At 48.9% G+C, this 12,417-nt stretch overlaps 1 long non-coding RNA gene across 1 annotated transcript in view; it reads right to left on the bottom strand.

Annotated features, from left to right (window-relative positions):
- LOC141166963 (uncharacterized) overlaps positions 1-12,174 on the bottom strand; it is a 68,333-nt gene extending 56,159 nt beyond the window's left edge. The window contains exon 1 of the long non-coding RNA XR_012251372.1: positions 12,044-12,174. This is a non-coding gene — a long non-coding RNA (uncharacterized lncRNA). The remainder of the gene's footprint in view (positions 1-12,043) is intronic.
- Positions 12,175-12,417: the final 243 nt, after the last annotated feature.

Genomic DNA, 12,417 nt, shown 5'->3' with positions numbered 1-12,417 from the left:
TCAGCCCTTAGGGAGAGACCACCACCTGTAAAACTCTTCTCCCAAAAGACAGATCAGTAGTAGATCCTAAATCTAACCTATAGTGCTTATAGAAAGTAGAATGTGAGGAACAGGTTGCGTCCTTATGTATTTGTTTCTCTCTGTTGTCTTTGAGTGCATATTTGTATGATTGGTATTTCCATTTATCCCTGTGCATCCTTCCGTGGTCTGGTTTGTGTATATACATACACTATTCCTCCCCACTTCCTTGGGTGGGGGAGGGGGACAGATATAGGGCTGACTTAAGAGTTCAGCAAGATAGGTGGCCCCAGCATCTCGCCATCAGAAGTAATCTGGGGAGCAGGGATAGCAAAGGCGCCACCCTAGCATTAGGGACAGGGAAGGAGCCCCTGGCCCTGGATAATCTGACAACAAAATCATGACACTTGCTTTAAGGAATCTGGAAATCCAACAATTACTTGAGAGATTACAATCATAGATACCTGCACTTTAAGTGGGGTCATAAACAGTAAGCTTTCCAACCCATCTTTAAGGATTTTACTGGTAAGCTTTCATCCTTTTTTAACAGTGAGCTACTTAGGAATTTTTGCCACGTTCTATTAATTTTTGTGGTTACCGTTTCCTACTTTTCTGTAGCGTAGGAATCAAATTAACTGAAAAACCTATTTTTATTAGTAATTCCCTTTTCAAATTTTATGCAGTCAAATGTAGACTGGATAATTGAAGATGAAGGATTGGCCCTTGGGATAGCAGATCCAGAACTTCTGGTAAAACAACAGGAAGTTAGGGAGGTGAATAAGTGGCTAAAGAGTTGGTGCAAGGCAGAAGAGTTTGGGTTCATGGAGAACTGGGCCGACTTCGCGGTCGGCTACAGGCTCTACCGTAGGGACGGGCTGCACCTCAATGGGGAGGGTGCAGCGGTGCTGGGGAAGAAGATGGCTAATAGGTTGGAGGAGTTTTTAAACTAGAGACGGGGGGGGGGAAACCAAGGAAATATGTGGGAGGTGAGGCAAGCAAGGGGGAAGGGGAGAAGCGAATATAATGAGGGTGGAGAGGGGGGTGGGGATAGTACAGTTAGATCGTTAGAGAAGAATAGGATGCTAAATAACCCCAAAGTTTTATCTTGCATGCTGACCAACGCAAGAAGCCTGACCAATAAGGCGGATGAGCTGCGGGCGCTTATATCGGAGGAGAGGTATGACATCGTAGGTATAACAGAGACTTGGCTAGACGATAGCTACGACTGGGCGGTAAATTTATTAGATTATAGTTTATTTAGAAGGGACCGGAAACAGGGGAAAGGCGGAGGAGTCTGCTTATATGTAAAGTCATGTCTAAAACCCAGACTAAGGGAAGATATAGGAGAGGGAGAAGAGGGGGTCGAGTCCATGTGGGTAGAGATAGAGGGGGCAAAAAATAATAATAAAATATTACTGGGGGTCTGCTATAAGCCACCCAATATAACAGAGGAGAATGAGAAACTGCTATTAGGAAAAATAGACAAAGTAGCAAAACATAATGAAGTGATTGTAATGGGGGATTTCAACTACCCGGATATTGACTGGGAAACAGAAACCTGTAGATCTCAGAAAGGAAAAAGGTTCTTGACAAATATTAAGGATAATTATCTCTCCCAACTAGTGCAAGAACCAACGAGAGGGAAGGCCGTGTTGGACTTAATATTGACTAATAGGCCTGATAGAATAACTGAGGTACAGATAGGGGGGCACCTAGGTAATAGCGATCATAATATTATCGACTTCAAAATGCCCTTCTGTAGGGTTATCAATAAGGGAATAACAAAAACATTAAACTTTAGGAGGGCGAAGTTTGATCAGCTGATAGAAAACCTTCAACTTATTGACTGGGACAAAGTACTTAATCAATGGAATACGAATAGTAAATGGGAAACCTTCAAAAGAATTCTGAATACTCAGTGCGAGAGGTATATACCGTATGGGAATAAAAGGGCCAGAAATAAGAGGAAACCAATTTGGTTAAACAAGAACGTAAAAGGGGCGTTAAATAGCAAAAATGAGGCATTCAAGAGATTAAAACAGGAAAACAGTAAGGAGGCACTAATGTGTTACAAGGAAAAAACGAGAACCTGTAAAAAAACAAATAAAAATAGCGAAGCAGGAAACAAAGAAACGTATTGCTAGGGAAAGTAGATCAAATCCCAAACTGTTCTTTACATATATAAATAGTAAAAGGATTAAATCGGATAATATTGGACCGATAAAAAGTGAGGAAGGCAAAATCATAGAGAAAGATGAGGATAAAGCTAATCTATTAAATAATTTTTTTTCGACAACTTTCACAAAGGAAATAGAACTAACAGGAGAAATGAGAAGTGACAAGCTTAATCCTCCACTAAGTATGACTAATCTAACCCAAGTTGAGGTACAGAAACGCCTCAGTAACATTAAAATAAACAAATCACCAGGACCTGATGGCATACACCCACGGGTACTAAGGGAACTAAGTAATGTGATAGACAGACCGTTATATCTTATATTTAAGGACTCTGTTGAGACTGGGTCTGTACCACTTGATTGGCGACAGGCGAATGTAGTGCCAATATTCAAAAAGGGAGCGAAAAGTGACGCCGGTGAGTCTGACGTCCGTTGTGGGCAAAATTTTTGAAAGCTTCATTAAAGAGGCAATTACGGAGCATCTTGATGCTAATAATCTTTTAATCCCGAACCAACATGGATTCATGAGGAATCGCTCCTGCCAAACAAACCTGATTGACTTCTACGAGGAGGTTAGCTCTCGAGTAGATCAGGGGGAACCAGTGGATGTCGTGTATCTCGACTTCTCAAAAGCGTTCGATAGCGTGCCACATAATAGGTTGGTATACAAAATGAGAATGATGGGGCTGGGGGAAAATGTCTGCAAGTGGGTAGCTAACTGGCTAAAGGATAGAAGGCAGAGGGTGGTTATAAATGGAATATTCTCAGATTGGGTAAGCGTCACTAGTGGGGTACCACAGGGGTCTGTACTAGGCCCAATGTTATTTAATATCTTTATTAACGACATAGTCAACGGGATAAATAGTAAAATATCAATATTTGCAGATGACACAAAGTTATGTAAAACAATTAATACAAAAGAGGACAGTGCAGACCTACAGAGGGATTTGGATAAGCTGGGTAGGTGGAGCATTAAATGGCAAATGAGGTTTAACGAGGAGAAATGTAAGGTCATACATATGGGAAGGAAAAATGGAAGTCACCAGTACTCACTGAATGGGAAATCATTGGGGAATTCAGAGATGGAGAAGGACTTGGGCATCTTGATTGATAGCAAACTAAATTGGAGTGCCCAAAGTCAGGCCGCTGCTGTAAGGGCAAACAGGGTAATGGGATGTATCAGAAGAGGTATAGCTGCAAAGGATGAGAACATTGTTCTTCCACTGTACAAAGCACTGGTGTAACGGGTCCGGGAGGCGGAACCTCTGAGCTACTATACAAGGGGGCGGCCCTTGTAAGGGAGCGGGTGGCAGTCTCCGGGTGAACGGACAGGGAGTTACGGCAAGTGATCAGGGCAGTCTCTGGGTAAGGGGTAGGTACGACCTGTGATGGCAGAACCTCCGGGTAGGCTAGCAGGCAGATGGTAGACGTGTGCTCCCAGGTGAGCAAGCGAGAGTCTCTGGAATAGCAGGTGGTCACGGCACGTGACGGCGGAACCTCCGGGCTGGCAGGCAGGTAGGTAACGGAGAAGCGCTCCCAGGTGAGCGGGCAAGAGTCTCTGAGATAGCTGGTGGTCACAGCACGTGACAACGGAGCCTCCAGGCTGGCAAGCAGGCAGGTAGTGGAGAAGCGCTCCCAGGTGAGCGGGCAAGCTGGTCCATAGACAGACTGACCGGAGTTGTAAGGCAGACCGTCGGACCTCAGGCAAGCAGGCAGGTAGCTGATGTGCGCTCCCAGGTGAGCGGACAAGTTGGTCCTTAGACAGACTGACTGGAGTTGTAAGGCAGACCGTCGGACCTCAGGCAGGCAGGCAGGTAACAAGTATTCAGGCAGGAATCAGGCAGGTAACTAGCAGGAAACTGGCAGGAAACTGGCAGGTAACTGGCAGGTAACTGGCAACGGGACCTGAGGGCTGAAGCACAGGTGAGACACAGGTGCAAACAACATTGCTCGGGCACCTCCATTTTGGAGGAGGTGCCTTATATATGATGAAGTCCTCCGGCCATTGGCCGGGGACTCCTTAGGACGGCGCGCGCGGCCCCTTTAAGAGGAGGGGAGCGCGCGCGCGCGCCCTAAGCACAGGGGCCGGGAAGGAGCGCGGGCTGAGAGCAGAGCGGGAGGAGGACGCCGGGAAGGAGCGCGCGCTGACAGCAGAGCGGGGAGAGGACGCCGGGCACGGAACAGAGCGGTGAGGGGAGCAGCGTCCCTGCCTAGCAGAGGGCAGGGACGCCAGCGCTACAGTACCCCCCCCTTTAGGCCCCCCCTTTTTTAGGCCAGACAGAAATTTAGCTAGGATGAGAGGGGCATGGATGTTCTCCCGGGGCTCCCACGTTCTCTCCTCAGGACCAAACCCCTTCCAATCTACTAGAAAAAAGGTCTTTCCTCTTACCCTTTTGGTGGCAAGAATGTTCTCTACCTCAAACTCGTCCTCAGCAGAAACCGGAGTAGGAGGCGTACCTGTAGACTTGGAAAAAGAGTTAAGCACCACAGGTTTGAGGAGAGACACATGGAAGGAGTTAGGGATCCGTAAGTTGGCCGGGAGTTTCAATTTATAGGCCACCGGGTTGATCTGACTGATGACCTCCAGTGGGCCGATGAACCGAGGCCCTAACTTATAGGAAGGGATCTTGAGCCGGACATATTTGGACGAGAGCCAGACTTTATCCCCAGGGCGGAATTGAGGAGGGTCCAGACGTTTTTTGTCAGCGTGTCTTTTCATACGCTCGGAAGACAGAAGGAGTGCGGACCGGGTACTCTCCCATATGGAGGAAAATTTGTTAACAAGAGATTCCGCAGCCGGATTGTCCGCCGAGGTGGAGACGGGAAACGGGATCCGAGGATGCTGACCGTAGACTACAAAAAACGGGGATTTGGAGGAAGACTCGCTCTCGTGATTGTTGTACGAGAATTCGGCCCATGGCAGGAGATCCACCCAGTCAGAATGGTGGGCATTAACGAAGTGCCGAAGGTAACTGGTCAGGTTCTGATTGATCCGCTCCACTTGACCATTAGACTGTGGGTGGTAAGCGGAGGAGAAGTCCAGGGTGACGTCCAGCAATTTACAAGTGGCTCTCCAGAAACGGGAAGTGAACTGTACCCCACGATCCGACACGATGTGACGGGGCAGGCCATGAAGACGGAAGATGTGGCGGATAAAGTCTTTAGCCAGCTCGGGTGCAGACGGAAGACCTGGCAGTGGAATGAAGTGAGCCATCTTGGAGAAGCGGTCAGCGACCACCCAAATGACCGTACAACCGGCAGAGACGGGTAGATCAGTAATGAAGTCCATCGCTATATGCTGCCAGGGGGCAGCAGGTACTGGCAGAGGTAGGAGGCGGCCGGCCGGCAGGTGTCTCGGAACTTTGTTGCGGGCGCAGGACACACAGGCAGAAACAAAGTCTATTACATCCTTGTGCAGGTTAGGCCACCAGTAGTGCCGGGTAATAAGCTGGAGGGTCTTTTTCTGACCGGCGTGGCCAGCTAGTTTAGACGAATGACCCCAGTGTAGGATCTTCTCCCGATCAGGTACAGGTACGAACGTCTTACCAGGAGGAAGACGATTTAGACTCACGGGAGCCACCTGCATTACTCTGGCGGGATCGATGATATGTTTCGGATCCTCCTCGAGATCAGACACCAGAAAGGACCGAGACAAGGCGTCCGCCTTGACGTTTTTGTCAGCCGGGCGAAAATGAAGGACAAAATCAAAACGAGCAAAAAACAAGGACCACCGGGCTTGGCGCGGGTTAAGTCTCTGGGCATGCTGGAGGTAAGCCAAGTTCTTGTGGTCAGTGTAAATTATTACCGGGTGAAGAGCCCCCTCGAGCAGGTAACGCCACTCCTCCAATGCCAGTTTGATGGCCAATAACTCTCGGTCTCCTATGGAATAGTTGCGCTCAGAGGAGGAGAAGAGTTTAGAGAAGAAGCCACAAGTTACCATCCTCCCGGAAGATGATTTTTGAGTAAGTACCGCTCCGGCTCCAGAGGAGGAGGCGTCAACCTCCAGGAAGAACTGTTTGTTGCCATCTGGGCGATGCAGCACCGAGGCGGAAGAGAAGGCCTGTTTAAGGGAAAGAAAGGCCTCCTCTGCTTCGGGTGGCCACTCTTTGGGATTAGTACCTTTACGGGTGAGCGCAGAAATTGGAGCCGTCCGGGAAGAGAAGTGTGGTATGAAGAGGCGGTAGTAGTTGGCGAAGCCCAGGAATCGCTGAATGGCCTTCAACCCCTCCGGTCGGGGCCATTTCTCGATGGCAGACAGTTTCTCAGGATCCATTTGTAGGCCGGTCTGAGAGATAATGTAGCCCAGAAACGGAAGCGAGGTCTGCTCAAAGAGGCACTTCTCAAATTTAGCGTAGAGATGGTTCTGCCTTAGCCTGAGCAGGACCTGACGAACGTCCCTCCGGTGAGTCTGGAGATCCGGAGAGAAGACCAAGATGTCGTCCAGGTACACTACTACGCAGGAGTAGAGAAGGTCCCGGAAGATGTCATTGACCAACTCTTGAAAGACGGCAGGAGCGTTACAGAGACCAAAGGGCATTACCAGGTATTCATAGTGGCCGTCCCGGGTGTTGAATGCCGTCTTCCATTCATCCCCCTGACGAATACGAACCAGGTTGTACGCCCCACGAAGGTCCAGTTTGGTGAAGATCCTAGCCCCCCTCAGGCGATCAAATAATTCTGGAATGAGCGGAAGGGGGTACTTATTCTTCACCGTGATCAGGTTTAGGCCTCTATAGTCTATACAGGGACGGAGAGAGCCGTCCTTCTTTTTGACGAAAAAGAAGCCTGCTCCCGCCGGGGAGGTAGATTTCCGGATGAATCCTCTGGCCAGATTCTCCTCAATATATTCGGACATTGACCGGGTCTCAGCAGCGGATAAAGGATAGATACGCCCACGGGGAGGAGTAGTACCGGGTAGCAGATCGATGGGACAGTCGTATGGTCTATGTGGTGGTAATGTCTCTGCCTCCTTTTTATTAAAGACATCTGCATAAGACCAATAAGGAATCGGAAGTCCAGGTAGATTAGCTGGGGTAGGAGAGGGACGGACGGGATGGACGGGAACCAGGCAGGTTTTATGACAGTCTTGTCCCCAGCGAAGGACCTCTCCGGTTTGCCAGTCTAGCACGGGTGCATGTCTCTGGAGCCAGGGCAGACCTAGCAAGAGGGCGTGAGAGAGTCCAGGCAGAACATGAAAGGAGATACTTTCAGAATGCAGCATTCCCACCTGCAGGGTAATGGATTCGGTGATGAGTTGAATGGGGCGAGGTAAGAGGCCCCCACCCACGGCAGCGACAGACAAGGGTACAGCCAGAGGTTTGGTGGGGATGCGGTATTTCTCAACCAGGGACTGTGAAATAAGGTTCCCGGCTGCTCCAGAGTCAAGTTGGGCTAGTTCGAAATAACGGTTCTCCCCGTAGATGATCGAAACTGACAACAGCAGGGATGGAGAGGATTTATTCTTGTCTAGGTGGACCTCTCTGAGCGAACCTAGACACAGGCGTTTCCCGACCTCTCCGGGCAGGCACGGATCCGGTGCTCCTTACTGCCACAGTAGAAGCAGCTCCCCTTGGCACGGCGTGAGTCCTGACGGGTTTTGACCATCTTGGTCTGGTCGACCTGCATAGGCTCAGGAGAGTGTACCTGGGGAGAGATGGAGGGAATGACGGGTTTCTGGAGAGTAGGAGCTAAACGTGGAATCCTTCTCTCACGGGTGACCTCTTTGGCACGCTCCTGGAACCGTAGGTCAATCCGGGTGGCAAGGGTTATTAGATCATCGAGAGAGGTAGGAATGTCCCGACCAGCAAGTTCATCTTTAATACGACCGGACAGACCCTCCCAGAAGACGGATACCAGAGCGTCGTTATCCCAGGCCAGCTCCGAGGCAAGGGTGCGGAACCGTATGGCATATTGGCCCACGGTGAGACCCTCCTGACGGAGGCGTAGCAGAGAGGATGCGGATGAGGTCTTCCGTCCGGGTTCGTCGAAGACTTTCCGGAAAGCCGAGAGAAAAGCAGGCAAGTTGGACACCAGGGGGTCTCCTCTCTCCCATAGAGGATTTAGCCAGGCCAGGGCCTCCCCGGTGAGATGGGACATGATAAAGGCAATTTTGGCCCGGTCGGAATTAAACTGATGGGACAAAAGTTCAAAGTGCAGGGTGCACTGATTTATGAAGCCCCGAGCCTGGACGGGGTCGCCTCCGAAGCGAGGAGGTGCAGAGAGCCGGGGTCCGGGGTAGGATACCATAGTATTAGTGGGCAGCGGAGCTGCCGGTTTGCAAGATATGGCACTGGCGGAGGTTGTTGGTGGATCAGACAGAGTGTTCAGGCGAGTATTAACATTCCGCAGGTGACCCAGGATGGCCTCCTGTTGGGACCTCTGACGGGACAGTTCAAGACAGAGGTCCGAGAGCGAGGGAGCTTGGGTGCCACCGGGTTCCATGGCCCGAGCAAACTGTAACGGGTCCGGGAGGCGGAACCTCTGAGCTACTATACAAGGGGGCGGCCCTTGTAAGGGAGCGGGTGGCAGTCTCCGGGTGAACGGACAGGGAGTTACGGCAAGTGATCAGGGCAGTCTCTGGGTAAGGGGTAGGTACGACCTGTGATGACAGAACCTCCGGGTAGGCTAGCAGGCAGATGGTAGACGTGTGCTCCCAGGTGAGCAAGCGAGAGTCTCTGGAATAGCAGGTGGTCACGGCACGTGACGGCGGAACCTCCGGGCTGGCAGGCAGGTAGGTAACGGAGAAGCGCTCCCAGGTGAGTGGGCAAGAGTCTCTGAGATAGCTGGTGGTCACAGCACGTGACAACGGAGCCTCCAGGCTGGCAAGCAGGCAGGTAGCGGAGAAGCGCTCCCAGGTGAGCGGGCAAGCTGGTCCATAGACAGACTGACCGGAGTTGTAAGGCAGACCGTCGGACCTCAGGCAAGCAGGCAGGTAGCTGATGTGCGCTCCCAGGTGAGCGGACAAGTTGGTCCTTAGACAGACTGACTGGAGTTGTAAGGCAGACCGTCGGACCTCAGGCAGGCAGGCAGGTAACAAGTATTCAGGCAGGAATCAGGCAGGTAACTAGCAGGAAACTGGCAGGAAACTGGCAGGTAACTGGCAGGTAACTGGCAACGGGACCTGAGGGCTGAAGCACAGGTGAGACACAGGTGCAAACAACATTGCTCGGGCACCTCCATTTTGGAGGAGGTGCCTTATATATGATGAAGTCCTCCGGCCATTGGCCGGGGACTCCTTAGGACGGCGCGCGCGGCCCCTTTAAGAGGAGGGGAGCGCGCGCGCGCGCGCCCTAAGCACAGGGGCCGGGAAGGAGCGCGCGCTGAGAGCAGAGCGGGAGGAGGACGCCGGGAAGGAGCGCGCGCTGACAGCAGAGCGGGGAGAGGACGCCGGGCACGGAACAGAGCGGTGAGGGGAGCAGCGTCCCTGCCTAGCAGAGGGCAGGGACGCCAGCGCTACAACTGGTCAGACCACACTTGTAATACTGTGCTCAGTTATGGGCCCCAATATATAGAAAGGATATAAATGAGCTTGAAAAGGTACAAAGGAGGGCAACAAAATTAATAAAGGGAATGGAGGGACTGCAATACCCAGAGAGGTTGGCAAAACTAGGACTATTCAGCCTGGAAAAGAGAAGGTTGAGGGGGGACATAATAAATGTGTACAAATATGTTAGGGGACAGTATAGAGATCTTGCCCGGGATTTGTTCAAAAGGAGGGATATTACGGTAACAAGAGGGCATTCACTAAGACTGGAAGAGAAAAGGTTTCAGCACCAGCATAGGAAGGGGTTCTTTACGGTAAGAGCAGTGAGAATATGGAATTCACTGAGTGAGGAGACGGTAATGTCAGATTCACTACACCAGTTCAAGCGGGGACTGGATGCATTTCTAGATACCAGGCAGATTTCAGCATACAGTTATATGAAAAAGTTTGGGCACCCCTATTAATCTTAAGCTTAATGTTTTATAAAAATTGGTGTTTTTGCAACAGCTATTTCAGTTTGATATATGTAATAACTGTTGAACACAGTAATGTTTCTGCCTTGAAATGAGGTTTATTGTACTAACAGAAAATGTGTAATATGTATTCAAACAAAATTTGACAGGTGCATAAGTATGGGCACCCTTATCATTTTCTTGTTTTAAATACTCCTACCTACTTTTTACTGACTTACTAAAGCCCTTTTTTTGGTTTTGTAACCTCATTGAGCTTTGAACTTCATAGCCAGGTGTATGCAATCATGAGAAAAGCTACTTAAAGTGGCCACTTGCAAGTTGTTCTCCTGTTTGAATCTCCTCTGAAGAGTGGCATCATGGGCTCCTCAAAACAACTGTCAAATGATCTGAAAACAAAGATTATTCAACATATTTGCTCAGGGGAAGGATACAAAAAGCTGTCTCAGAGATTTAACCTGTCAGTTTCCACTGTGAGGAACATAGTAAGGAAATGGAAGAACACAGGGACAGTTCTTGTTAAGGCTAGAAGTGGCAGGCCAAGAAAAACATCAGAAAGGCAGAGAAGAAGAATGGTGAGATCAGTCAAGGACAATCCTCAGACCACCTCCAGAGAGCTGCAGCATCAACTTGCTGCAGATGGTGTCACTGTGCATTGGTCAACAATACAACGCACTGTGCACAAGGAGAAGCTGTATGGGAGAGTGATGCGAAAGAAGCCTTTTCTGCAAGCACACCACAAACAGAGTCCGCTGAGGTATGCAAAAGCACATTTGGAGAAGCCAATTTCTTTTTTGATGAAGGTCCTGTGGACTGATGAAACCAAGATTGAGTTGTTTGGTCATACAAAAAGGCATTATGCATGGCGGCAAAAAAACACAGCATTCCAAGAAAAACACTTGCTACCCACAGTAAAATTTGGTGGAGGTTCCATCATGTTTTGGGGCTGTGTGGCCAATGCCGGCACCGGGAATCTTGTTAAAGTTGAGGGACACATGGATTCCACTCAGTATCAGAAGATTCTTGACAATAATGTTCAAGAATTAGTGACAAAGTTGAAGTTATGCAGGAGATGGATCTTTCAGCAAGACAATGATCCAAAACACCGCTCCAAATCTACTCAGCCATTTATGCAGAGGAACAATTGCAATGTTCTGGAATGGCCATCCCAGTCCCCAGACCTGAATATCATTGAACATCTGTGGGATCATATGAAGAGGGCTGTCCATGCTCGGCGTCCATCAAACTTAACTGAACTGGAATTGTTTTGTAAAGAGGAATGGTCAAAAATACCTTCATCCAGGATCCAGGAAATCATTAAAAACTACAGGAAGCGACTAGAAGCTGTTATTTTTGCAAAAGGAGGATCTAATAAATATTAATGTCACTTTTCTGGTGAGGTGCCCATACTTATGCACCTGTCAAATTTTGTTTGAATGCAGATTGCACATTATCTGTTAGTACAATAAACCTCATTTCAAGGCAGAAACATTACTGTGTCCAACAGTTATTACATATATCAAACTGAAATAGCTGTTGCAAAAAGACCAATTTTTATAAAACATTAAGCTTAAGATTAATATTGGTGCCCAAACTTTTTCATATAACTGTATACTTAAAAATAAAATAAAATAGTAGGTTGATACAGGGATTTATTCTGACTGCTGGTTTCAGAGTCAGGAGGGAATTTTTCCTCAGGTGAAGATTGGCTAAATCATTTGGGGTTTTTGCCCTCCTCTGGATCAACTTTAGCAATTACAGAACTAACAGGTCGAACTTGATGGACGCAAGTCTTTATTCGGCTTTACAAACTATGTTACTATGACTGACATAATTCTTGCCCTGGAGAACCATGGCTTTTTGTAACAAAAAGGAGCTACCAGGAACACTGTTACCTCATCCTCTGTGATCATATTCAGAGCCGCTGGAATTAGAACAATTGGAGGAAATGCGTAGACGAGCCTGAAATCCCACTTGAGTAGGAAAGCATCGACTGCTTGAGGGAACCCACTTGAATCCAGAGAACAGAACTTCCTCACTTTCCTGTTTTACTGGTTCACGGACAGATCTATTTCCGGAATCCTGCATCGGCTCCTGATCTGTTTGAACTCTTTTTATTCAGTTTCCACTCTGCCTGTCTCATTTGAGCATCTGACCAGAACATCTTCCACATGCTAGCTGTGTCCCCTACATGGCATGTGGAAGAAGGTGCTCTGGTCAGATGAGACAAAAGTAGAACTTTTTGGGCTAAATGCAAAAGGTTATGTAT

The sequence above is a fragment of the Phyllobates terribilis genome, unplaced genomic scaffold (assembly GCF_046119375.1).
Source record: "Phyllobates terribilis strain yellow unplaced genomic scaffold, ASM4611937v1 Scaffold_1__5_contigs__length_1240528914, whole genome shotgun sequence".
Lineage (NCBI taxonomy): Eukaryota > Metazoa > Chordata > Amphibia > Anura > Dendrobatidae > Phyllobates > Phyllobates terribilis.
The sequence above is the reverse complement of the archived record's forward strand: the minus strand, read 5'-3'. Positions and strand labels throughout refer to the sequence as shown.